The 10,457-nt window shown below is 43.4% G+C and overlaps 1 protein-coding gene across 1 annotated transcript in view; it reads right to left on the bottom strand.

Moving 5' to 3' along the window:
• Col19a1 (collagen type XIX alpha 1 chain) overlaps positions 1-5,858 on the bottom strand; it is a 331,952-nt gene extending 326,094 nt beyond the window's left edge. Inside the window, exon 1 of the mRNA XM_036167742.1 lies at positions 5,821-5,858. The gene's annotated coding sequence lies outside the window, so the exon portion shown is untranslated. The remainder of the gene's footprint in view (positions 1-5,820) is intronic.
• Between the last annotated feature and the right edge of the window lie 4,599 nt (positions 5,859-10,457).

Consider the following 10,457-nt stretch of genomic DNA (forward strand, 5'->3'; position numbering starts at 1 on the left):
TACCTACTGTCTATCTATCTGTCTTTCATTTATCTATCTATCTATCTATCTATCTATCTATCTATCTATCTACCTACCTACCTACCTACCTATATATACATACCTATCTCTTCCATCCATTAGAATACCTCATTTCCTTATTTCACTAACATGTATTTGTTATATTTTTTTAAAGTTATGTTGGAGGTATTTTCTGGGTTGACCCCAATAAAACTGCCATGGGAAAAACGTCGCCATATCTTTCTGAACCTGTCATTTCCTTCTTCCCTATCACTGTCCCCAGACATAGACTGAGCTCAGGCTGCTGGTTGCTGCCCTGACTTTACCACTGTTTCCCTCCTTGGATTTCTTCATCCGTGGCTTTAACCAACCCCCCTATCAGAATGTGGCAGTTTTCTATCTGTTCTCTCAGGTCTCCATAAGATGATTATCAAGATAGTTTTATAAATTAATTCAAGCCAATGTTATCAAATGCTTAGTGTTTTGCTCTTCACAGCTGAAGTTAAGCTTTAAGACAGTGCCTTCCCAGTTCAGTGACTAACATAGAGCCACAGGATAATGTGTGCAGAGGCTTGTAGTGGGTAACCATTCCAGCTTTGATCTGGGAGTTCCAACCCCCATTGAGGCTTTGGTAACTGTCATGCCTATAAGGCGGGGCCAAGAGAGGACGACGCTGAAGACCAGATGTGCTGGCTCTCTTGGTTCCTGGACCCTGGATGCTGGAGGTAGACCGAGCAGAGTTCTCCAGAGAACACTGCTGGAGTGCATCACACCTTTCCCAGATGCTGTTACCTATCCTTTCACTTGTAAGTTACCTCACAAAATAAACCTCCCTTTTAACTTCGTGAAGTGGCCTTAACAATTTCACCAATAGAGGCTGAAGTTTCTGAACACCTTGGAATTGCTTTCTGGAGAACCTGTGCAAAGCTGTCTATAGTACATTTTTAATTAAAGTATAGAAAACATTGGTCCTATATGGTCTCATTTTCCAAAATAGGACATAGTTTGTGTGTAGTACTTATTTTAATATTCATAGCTCAGAAATAAACTATGCCTGCCTCTAATATTTACAGAGTACAGAGTAAGAAGGCTATGTAACATATACCTAAATATTTGGAAAAAATTCAAAGAGACTAGGAATATCAATTTTAAAAACACACATTTTTCTTTTTTATCCAAGCAAATATCTTGGGCTGGCAAGATGGTTCAGTCAGTAAAAGCATTGGCTGTCAAGCCTCAGGAACTGAGTTTTCTTCTAGAACCCACATGGTTGAAGGAGGAAGATTAGACCCTCTTGCCTAGGTCCTAAGTCTTGTAATGATGATAGATATCATTCCACAGACATGAATGCTCATAGAACGATCTATCCAGAAGCCTTGGGTTCAAGTCCAGGTTTGCTTGATCAAAAAGCTTTTGTTATTATAATGTGACATTTACTGGCAGGGTACAGGGCATGACTCTCAGATCCTTATATCTCACATCACTTCCTCATAAGTATTCATTTATCCCCATTCAAGATCCCAATCAGAACCTTCATAGTTCCTATCCAGTACCACACAATGTAGTCTTACTTGTGTGTGTGCTCAGCACTGACGGATACCAGTAGACCTTCTAAAACAAACCCTCTTGAAATCCTTCAGATAGCCCTGCCTGAAACCTATTTCTCAATGCTATGACAGCAACAATGTAGTGGATGTCTGAATGCCTGGCCCTGATCACTACTTGCAATCCACTATTCTCCTCACCTTTTGCAGACCAGATTAGTTTTGGATAGTATTTCTTAAAACATTCTTAGTCCACTTCTCAAAATCTTTAAAGCTATTATAAAAATCTAATGGATTTCTAAGGAAGACAGGTTTTAAAGAATTCCTTGCTATGTTTTATAGCATAAGGTCTATAGTTGTACATAGAAAACATGAACAGCAAAGGAAGGATCAATTGAAAACTTTACTCCTTCGTTTCATTGATAGGATGAGAGCCCTACTATGTATCATTAATTGGGTGGGGATATAGCAGTGAGTTAAATAAAGTTTCCTGGTGTCAGGGCTAAGAGATGACTAGGTAGTTAAGAGCACTTGCTATTCTTGGAGAGAATTCAGATTTGGTCCCTAGCACCCACATTAGGCAGCTCCCTGCTGGCTGTAAATCCAGTTCCAGGGAATTTGATACTATCTGGTCTCTATGGGCACCTGTTTGCATGTTATATAGGAAAACTTACGTAATGTGTATATACATACTAACAGTAAATAAGTAAATAAGTGCCTGATGTCACTGTGGTCCAGGAGAACAAAATAAACACACGCTTAGTTTTTAAGAAAACAAACAAACAAACAAAAGGACAGGAAATCTGAAAAGACAGAACAATGGACCTGTAGATGGAATGATGGGTAAGTGGATGGACCAGTGGATGGAATGATGTTGGTTTTACTAGATGAAATTGTTCAGAAACCTGTCACCAAAAGTCCGAGTCAATCAAAATAAACATGAATGTTTTTACTGTTATGCCATTTTACATTTTGTGTGATCATGGTGCATCTTTGAAGTTATGTATTACATGAGGGATGGGTCAATAGAGGTGTCACCAAAACAAAAGCAAAGCAAAACAAATAAACAAATAAACAAAAATTATGAAAAGAACACACATTAAAAGAGAAAGGAGACAGTGGGAAAGGATGCTGATTCATTTTTGTGGGCTGTTACATTAAGAGTAACACATTTCAACTTTCAAATAAGTAAGTTGGAAAGATGAGGACATGAATTAGCAAAGCTAATGTGTGTATCTAATTTGTTCTTTTAAAAAAAATCATTTTTGTTAGAGATTTCATTTGTTCCAATAAAGGATTTGTTGTCGGAAAGAAAAAGAATATGTTTGACCCGTCATATGTCTTCAAGAAGCCACATTTCCAGAGCATTCTTTACAAAGGGAACGCTAAATGATAGGGTAGATGATTGATTTTCAAATCAAACTTTCTTGACTGTTCTCCAGTATGTCCATACATAACTCCAGCAGGAAAGCCTCGGTATGCTGTTATGAAATGAGGCATTGTGTAAATAAGCAAAACAGCAGGTGCCACACATCTGTTCTTTTGTCAGTCTTGAGAATCTAACTTTCATGGAGAGAAAAAAAAAGCAGCAGAAAGACGTCATACAGAGCTAAAATCCTAAGCTAATCAGATACAATTGTTTTTGGTATAGATGTGTAGTTATTTTATAATTTCATCATTTATTTTACTCACGAAATTGAAGTAAGTGCACAGAAATCTCCCACAACTTGAGCAAGGTTTCTACCCTCTTAAAAACTGCACAGAAAACTCTTCACCTTTATGTTTTGTTACAAATACCGCCAGAGTAGGAACGCATTAAGTTCCAAAGCCATCTTCAATCTGTTCTTCATGCCCTAGGCACTTCAGACCTGGAGAGAAGCCTGTCAGGTCCTTGGAAAGTGTGTCTTTTGAGACCATGCACACGCTCTCCACAGACACTGTCCATTCCCTCTGGTGCCATTTCTAGTCTTGAAAGTTACAACAGAGTCAACTAAACTCTTTTCCAGTTCCTACAACAGCCACAGCTAGACTCTTTCCCTCCACTCTTGTTTTTCTCATTTCTATTTCCCAACTGCTGAAAATTAATCCCTTCTCCCTCTCTCTCCAGACAAGGCTTTGCTGGGTATTCTGGGATAGCTTCAAACTAGTGACCATCCATACCAGGGGAGTACCGTATTACAGCAAAGTGTGGGAAGTCCTAAGAATTCAATTTCTGAAACCAGCTCAATCACGTTAGGGCTCTCCTTTCCATCTGCGGCGGCATTTCATTGTGTACTGCAAAGCAAGGGACTTAAGATTCTGGTATGGTGGAGGAGTCTCATCTCCCCTACTCTACTGCTTTCCCAAGTGCTCCATCGAACTATAAGCAATACCCCCAAATACACACTTTTGCCCATGTTTTTAGGGTGTGTGCTGGGGGTCTAAATAAGGGCCTTGTACATAGTAAGTATACTACCTCTGAATTGTAACTGAAGGCCTTGGTTGTGCTTTAATAATCATATATTTTTTATGTATTGATTTACTTGCTTATTGGCTTATTTTTTCAGAAGCATCCTTCCACCTTTCACTCCTCACCATCTGGGTGCTCTTAGTCTACCTTCCATTTGCAGTTTGAAAGCCATCTTCTGTGCAGTCTGTGAGTCCCACCCTAGTCAAAGTTCGCCATCCCCCTGCCTTCTGAGCTCACTGAGCTCCCCCTCCTCTCCATCAACAGTCTGGACTACACAGTAATGACTCACTTGCATTGTATCCACTCTACGTATCCTCTTAAAGAAAAATAAATGGTTGCATCATTTTATTCATTCATCTCCTGTAAACGTAGCATCAGTAGGTAGCTATGCAACCAGCTTGAAAAAGGAACACAGTCTACGGCAAATTGTTCAATGAAAGCAAAACAGATATTGGAAATTATAAGCTAATGTAGTGACTACTTAATATTTGTAGAAGGATACATGGGAAATAAGGAATTGTAGGGAAGTATAAAAAATACTAAAAGAAGGCCTGGTGAATGTAATTTAGTGAGATTCAAAAATAATAACAATTTTGAAGTTGGTCTGTGGTGCCAGAAAGCACATACCTTGACTGCTAACATTTGTACCACTGACCAATTCATTTAAATGCTCCAAAGTTCAATAGGATTCCTCATTTCGTTTCAAAAACAATGTTCACTTCCCTGAAGATTCTATTTGAACACACCAAAGCCGCTCTCTCCCTTCCCGACAGTGAGTTTGCCTCGTTGACATGCCTCTCTCAATGACAGCTGTCTGCAATAACTCTGCAGATACCCTCCATCTCAACAACTGTGGCTGACCCACACTGCCTTGTGATTACAAGCTCTGGTTCTGTTTTCTGTAGACACATCCCTGCCTCTGACAGAACGTCATATTGATAGATTTGTATATTATCTCAACTCATCCACGTTTTCTGGTTTCTCTTTCATTGAAATGGCTCTGTTGGCTTGCTGATATGAAATTCTTAAAATTTCATGGTTGCCTTTGATTTCTTATGGAAGGGGCTTTTCCAATTCACAGTCTACATATGCATAAGATAGGCCCGCTGGTCTACAATCACCATCTTTCTGTTAACTTCAGTATGCAACTTCCTCACCTGGTTGTCTTGTTGTTGGTCTAGACAACAGGAGCATCCAGCGCCCCCTGCTTCTCAGCCTTCCCTCTCCAGTCTTCCTGACAGGTGTGATCGGCTCTCCTCATCCCAGACTTCACCTTACCTTGTGTTCAGCCCTTGACACCTGAAGCCTTCCTACAGGCTGTTCCTTCTGTCTTCCCTGCTTGCTCTCCTCTGTTAAGCCTGTCTAAGCAGAGGCCTCTTTGAGATACAAGTTCTCAGCAAAGCCTGCCTGGAGTAATTGAACTCAGCGCATTCATTCCATTTCCCACCCGGAAGTATCCCTTCGAAGCTATGTTAGTTTATCTATTGCCCCCCCTTCTTTTCACCCCTGCTTTCTTTTCATTCTTCATTTGGATTTCCACGTACAATGCTAAGCGTCGCATTCCTATAGTTCCTGTCCATGCCTCTAGAATCACGCGCTTAGAACCCACTGTCCACTTCTGCTGCCTCAGGGGGAAAAAAAAATAACCGAACTGAGATTTCAGCAAAAGAGACCAAACTGCAGGACCAGAAAAATAGATGGAAACTTTCCATTTTTGAAGAATACCGTGGACTCCCATCTGTTGGGGAAGGACTTGGGGATAACATGATTCAGATACAAACATGACTGCACACGGCTTTCTTCCCTTCCGTTTGGCGCTTCTCTTACCTGTCCATATGGAGCCGCTCTCCCTGCTCTACTCTCAAGAATTTCTTTTTTCAGGACACGGGCAGAAATCATTCTGGTCAAAACCACATGAAAGCACCTGGCAGTCACTTCCAACATTTTCTCCTGGAGGGGAGAATGAGTTTTCTAACCCTGGCGGCTACCTTCTCTTTTGTGCCCTGAACAATTATCCCTCTCAGTGAATCCTGTCCGTTTGTGGGAAATTACAATTTGCGCCATGAAAACACGTAGACATCCCAGCTGCTTCTTTGCAGGCGCCCGGCGAAGAGCTCCCTACTTAGAAAGGGCCCTGCAGCTTTGCTCGCCTTCTGGCCTTCTCGGGAGAACCCGAAGGCCACCCTTATTGAGCTAGCCTCCTTTCCCTTCTCTCAGAGAACAACCGTAGGCCTTGGTTTGTGCAGGAGTGTTTTCGCTTTCTTGGGAGTGAGGAGCGGGCAGATGTAAATTCCTCTAAAGTGCCTCTACCACCCTCACATCTTTTTGCTCCTCTCCAAAGAGAGGATGGAAGTTAAGTAGTCTCTGAAGTGGTGATGGGGTGGGAGGAGGCAGCACAATTTATTTCTGTTACCCTTCCATTTCCCAGCCTCGAGCTAGGTCTCACATCACCCACTGTCGCAGTTCCTGGATGGTTCTATTAAAAGTACACATTTTCAGCATCTGGGTCCGAGTCTTTCTACTGCCGAGCCCACTGTCCCCCGAGACCCACTACGATACGTTCACCCCTCTGCCTCCCACGCAGTGGAGTCCCTGTGGGTAACCTGCGCACCCACTCGACTGGCTCCAGAGCCCTCCAAGACCTCGCTGGGGTCAGGTTAAGCTTCATCGCCGCCCGCTTCAAAGGAGCTGGCTTGCGCGGTGGCGCGCTTGGTTCCGGGCCAACAAACTTCTCCCAGGCCGGTGCGCGCCGCCTCCCTCCTCCCGGCCGCGGTGGCTGCGGCGCCGGCCGGATTCCCGCAGAGCCGAGGGCCGCGGGCAGAGGCGGGGCGGCGTCCCCTTGCGCCGGGACCCTGACGTCCCCGCGGCGGCCGTGGCAGCGAGGACGGCGGGGACGGCGGCTGCGCTCCAGCCGGACGCGCTGCGCACTGTGCGGGCTGAAGGAGGCACAGGGCCGGCCACTTGGGAACGAATCCCAGATCCGTGCGCCCCCGCCAGCCCAAGCCGGGCTCGGGGACCCCCGCGGGGGTCGAAGTGGGTAACTCCGTGGAGGGGGACTCGGGCGTCTGAGCTTGCGCGTCCTGGCTTTCGCCTCTCCCCGGCACAGCATCCCAGCCCCAGCCCGCAGCCCCGCAGAATTCGTAGCTTGCTCTGTGCGTTTACCACTGTGGAACCTTCTTCGGGGTCCGTCCCACCCGCATCAGCATCGCTCACACTTCTGCTTCCCAAACCCACCCAGAAAACCCACCGAGAACCTAAGTGGAACGCGCGAGCCCGCGTGACCTGGACGCGCAAACACGAGCCACATTATAGGTAGCGTATCAAAGTGGCCTGGTCTGGCCAAATGCACTAGGTCCCCCTGGGCTCTGCGTGGGAATGCGTAACCGCAGGTGGGCAGATGTACCCCCGAAATACACACGCACACGTGCAGGACCGTTTTGACATTTTCTTAAAAAGCAGATGCAGGCAAATGACCAGAAACACAGCAGATGACAGAGACCGGGCTTGTGTGGGCGACATCAAGGGAAACGGCCGGTGGTAGAGCCGCACAGCTTACCTTGGGTTGCTGTCGGAGCCCCTGGGAGGCGCGGTGGAGTCCGGACAGGGCTGCCGCACCACCGCGGAGTGGCCCGCGCCAGCTCCCAGCGAGTGGAAGCGGGACGCATCTCTGCCCTTATTCGTCCCTCCAGTGTGACCCTCCCACTCGGTGAGCACGGAGGACTCCGCAAGACAGTCCTCAGCCAACTCGTGCCCAGATTTTCCTTGATCACACAGAGCCGGGAATTCTGTCTTTCAGGTTTCTGCTTTAATAGCAATATCACAGAGGCAGTGACAGTTGGAGGCAGACCCTTTCTCACTTCTGACTATGAAGAAGTGTCCTCAAAGTACAATGTGTGCCATACATTCACAGGTAAATAATTGGCTTTTTAACAGTTGAGCTAAAAATAAAAAGGGTATCATGTATATTTTATTTTTCATTTCCATGTCTGGAGTTGATTTAAAGTTAATTGAGTCAGCTTGAGTTCTAGTCATCATTCTGCATGCAGGTTTGTGTCTGCATAAAGGTGTGCTGTGACTGTTAAATGTATTGTCCTTCAATGGAGTGATGTTACAAATACTAGTCTTTTAATTCTTTGAGATTTCTTTCAGTATGTGGAGGGATAGCAGCAAATATACAGTAAGTGTGTATTTTCAGATCTGTATCCATTCATAGTAGATACATACAAATATTTATATACATAAAGTGTGTGTGACTTTTTAAAGTCTAGAATTTGGAAGATTAAACCAAGGAATAGAGGTTGGAGATAAAAGATGTATTGTTGATCCATAATGACGGAAATCAGGAAAGTGTTACCTAAGAGCCATAGACATTAAGCTTCACACACTGAGGTTCACCAACCAAGGAATACATAAAAATCAAGGTAGCAAAGATTTTATTTAAAAAAAAATGCTCAGAAAAAAAGTATTAAGATAGCTTATTTTCACCTTATCAGAAGGAATCAGCATCAACTGGTGGGTGTTAAACCTACCTGTCATCCCAAAGAAAACACTTGGAGTTTGAGAGTTCTCAGAGTGCCATGAACCACTTTTCCCGTCGGGACTTCAAGCCATCTGATGCGTTTGCTCCTCATGTGATTTCCGTCACCAATTTTTGGTTGACTGTGGACAGAGTCCAGAGGAGGCTATCACATGAGTGGAGCGGCTCTGGTGCCCATTTAAAGACATGATTCATACGCCTTTCCTGGGCGCCTGGTGAACCTTTCCATTTGCTCAAGTATCCTTATTTCACTTGGTTTTCTCATTTGTCAATTTTAATTCATATTCTTTTTCTGCCCAGGCTTTACAGACTACTAAATTCAGGTATGTGCATCCTACTGATACCCTTTAAGAGAAAACTTTTAAGCTGTATGGCAAGAAGTCCATGATTTTTGACTCCATTGTTTCAATAATTTCATAACCTTTAAAGTGTTTATGAAATAGCTAAACACAATTTTGTTTCTGTTATAATTCTCCTTTTGTTACATATAACATTGAATCAACAAAAGTTTGAACACCTTCAGAAACCAATAAAGAACTTTAAAATTGCCCCAGCTGACACACCTGTGAGAGTGCTCTCTCTCTCTCTCTCTCTCTCTCTCTCTCTCTCTCCCCCCCCTTAGGAAATATTTGAATCTAGACTGAATCTAGACTGCTTTTATGCCCATAAGTTTTGAGATTTTATCAAATTCTTTTTGTTGAATGTTAAAGCGATGTCAGGTAGAAAGACCATTAAACCGAATACCTTCTATTTATCTAAGTCAAATGCACCTGTAAATGGTCCCCCTGATTCTGAAGCTACTGCTGGGGGAAAGTATCCCAAAATAACTGAGGGATTTTTAAATGGCTAAATTCCCACAGCAACTCAACATCTAGCTTGATCTCTCTCTCTCTCCCTCCCTCCCTCTCAGCCCCCTCTTTAAATTTTTGTTTAAGATTTAAAAGCAAAACTACTTTCAACATGTATACCTCATAGAAGACACAGCTCACTATCTGTGACACAGGAGAGACAGTTCCTTTGGAAGCATTTTAAAGGATTCATATCTGTATATATGCTCCACTTACATGAGCTGAACACTTTACAATGGACATTGCAACCTGTCTTGATAATCTGGGTATATTAAATTTATCCAATGTGTTTCTTTTAAGCCTCCCTTCTGAATTCCTTCCGTTTCTCCCATTCCCTGCATCTGTATGCCCAGCTATGCCACATCTTTTCTCTCTTGTTATTTCTTTACTTTTCTCCTTCATAGTTTCCAGTTCTTCCAAGAAGAATTCCAGCATTGCCCCCAGCTAAATTTTTAGTTACCAAAACATAAAAGTGTTCATTCTTTATTGACGTTTCGGGGCACAGCCATACACGACTTTTTCCCTACATGTCCCATGGAAATACTTCAGTGCGTCCACAGTGGATGAACAGAACTTACTGTTGTTAACTGTAATTGCTGAATCTGACTTGCCCTTACTGCATGCAATGCACCTCCCATTGGACTCTGTTCTAGGCCAGTATTACAGTGTGCTGTTTTTATTCACATTAGTTCTAAATTCTCACAGATTATCCAAAGCAGACTAGGCATCTAGTCATTTTAAAGCCTGGTTTTGCCACTGTTTCTGAAAACTTCTTGTCCCAGAGAAATTAATATCCCATGGTTCGCCTTTCCATTTGCTTCCTTTCCAGGAAGATACTATATAGCACATGACGTGTACTCGGTTTACAAGTGACTGGAGGAGGGGATCACAGCTGCATCTTTTTCTTGGTTTCTTCGTCCCTCGTCCTAGGATCAGTGACACTGAAAGGAAATATGATAAAAGACAAATGACTGGCCTAGTCATTGGGACAGTTTAGTGACATGAGTTAAGTTCTCAAAAGCAATTTAAGAGTGACAAGCCCAGGTAGAAAAAATAGCCACCAGGAAAAACAAAGAAAA

Source organism: Onychomys torridus, chromosome 18 (assembly GCF_903995425.1).
Source record: "Onychomys torridus chromosome 18, mOncTor1.1, whole genome shotgun sequence".
Taxonomy (NCBI): Eukaryota; Metazoa; Chordata; class Mammalia; order Rodentia; family Cricetidae; genus Onychomys; species Onychomys torridus.